Source organism: Lactuca virosa, chromosome 1 (assembly GCF_052849685.1).
Source record: "Lactuca virosa cultivar CGN04683 chromosome 1, Lactuca_virosa_CGN04683_v6, whole genome shotgun sequence".
NCBI classification, from domain to species: Eukaryota; Viridiplantae; Streptophyta; class Magnoliopsida; order Asterales; family Asteraceae; genus Lactuca; species Lactuca virosa.
The window spans coordinates 113,177,217-113,179,273 of NC_136426.1; the positions used below are offsets into that span (position 1 = coordinate 113,177,217).

The following is a 2,057-nucleotide window of genomic DNA, read 5'->3' on the forward strand; positions in this document are numbered from 1 at the left end:
CTGATGGTTCGTCACACAAGCTCATATATTAACTTACCTATTCTCTATTAACCCTAGTTTCACGTTCGCTATTCCTAGGCATATAACAATGTTTTCACATAAATCATATGAGATTAGCAATTAAGAGATGGTCATACAACTTAATATACTGGTTAATTAACAGAAGAATAATTATAATTAACACATAAGGTTCTTTAACAAGCTTAACAAAACATAATCACCAAATTAAAGTAATCCAACCATAAAATCATACCATAATCATAAAGTCATCTATCCTAAACAGAAGATAATAGTTTTAGCTCATGATTACAGTAAAACTAAGATAAAAAAACGAAGTCAAGTAGCTCAAACATAGTTCAACTTAAAGAATAAGTAAGAATGGACTTGAATTTGCCTTGATTCTTCTCAAAATTGGATCTAGGGTTGATTCTCTGACTTCCAGCGCCTTAGCAGGTCTTCTAATCGTAGCTTTCCTCCAAGGATTTTTTCTCTCCACCCCAAAAGTCCCGTATCGATATGAAAGACCTTTTTTATAGATTAGAGGCGACTCGTCGAGTCCAGTGACTGACTCGTCGAGTCTCTCATTAAACCCCCGTGTACGGCAAGGCAATGACTCTTCTGCTTCGAGTATGTTCGTGGGAACTCGTCGAGTCAAGGGTCAACTCACCGAGTCCTTCTTGGTTTTTGGCTCTTTTCTTCTTTCTTTGATTCCCAAGCTCCCGATAGCTTCTTCTGCTTCCTTTTGCTTCCGAACACTTCTTTTGAACTGAAAATATAATTTAAACGAAATTAAACATCTTTTGTTCCATAATTGCAATAAATTAGCCAAAAAGTATTAATATTCTATACAAAATATATGACTAAATATGCACATATCACTTCAGACATGATACGCGTCTGATTTCTTTCACCATCTTGGCACCTGATGCAATGGCATCTTAGAAAGTAAATTGTCTTAACCCCTACATTGTAATCCATTTGACTATTTGATCAGATCCTTCCATTCCTTTGTCAAAAGAAAATCCCAAAGTGGTACCTTGTGCCGCCATTGCTAGGGTTTCAGGAAGACTAAACAACCAAACACCCTACCTTCCTTCTCTTCTCCGTTTCTGCCAAGAAAGCGCCACCGGAGGTGAGTGATTTTCCGGTGAACCCAAGGTCGTAGTCTCCTCGCATGTGGCCCTTCGTTCTTTCAAAGATCAACCGTAGATACCCCACCTCGGTCATTGTTCCTGATGCGCGACTCCAAAGTCGGTGACGAGAAAAGAAACAGAAGAAATGAGCCCCAGAGCAGCCCCCTCGATGGCTCATGTCGATTTTCACCACTTGTACCCTCCTCCTGCGAACGGACAAACAACAACCAAGCCACCTCCTTTAATCGAATTTAGTTTGCTTTCCTCCCTGATCTGACGAAGAAAATGACCCGATAGAAGATGAAGGTCCGTTGGAGATCGCTGCTCTCGTGTTTGCCTTCGATCTTCTCTCTTCTTCAGCCAAGATAAGTGTTGATGACGTTCCTCCGATCAACAGTGAACCAGAGGTGCAACTCCCTTCCTGCCTCCGTTCTTCCTTCCTTCCCATCGATCAGCCAAGCACTGAAGGTGCTAGTCCTTTCTCTTTTACCCACGATCAACCAAGAAATCAGGACCCATCTCCATTTTTTTTGTTTCGATTCCTGCAAATCACGATCAGGTGGAAGGACCTCTAAAATTTAACCTAATTTGACCACCAGTGTTGCTTCCATTGTTAAATTCGACCACCACCTTGTGTTCCTTGAACTGAGAGAGGTGCCGGAGATCTCGACAACAAATCAACAACCACTGGACACAATTTGATGTTCCCCTCATGTTTCTATTTTGACCAGGCAAGGGTTAAAGGAACCCAAACCTTGTTTTAAATTAAACAAAACCAACCCTCCCTTGATTAATTTTATCAGAATCAATCCCAACCCCCAAAACCTAATTCCATTTATTCAAAAACAACCCCTCCCTTGGTATTTATCACCAAAATCAATCCCCTCCTCGAAAAGCTTGATTTATTTTTAACACAACAACCCC

General features: G+C 40.7%; 1 long non-coding RNA gene across 1 annotated transcript; it reads right to left on the minus strand.

The window, feature by feature from the left end:
• Nucleotides 1-225: 225 nt before the first annotated feature.
• On the minus strand, nt 226-1,850 carry LOC145156855 (uncharacterized). The gene is made up of 2 exons (XR_013736946.1): nt 1,037-1,850; nt 226-962 (listed from the first exon to the last, which is right to left on the minus strand). It is a non-coding gene; the product is annotated as an uncharacterized LOC145156855 (long non-coding RNA).
• Between the last annotated feature and the right edge of the window lie 207 nt (nt 1,851-2,057).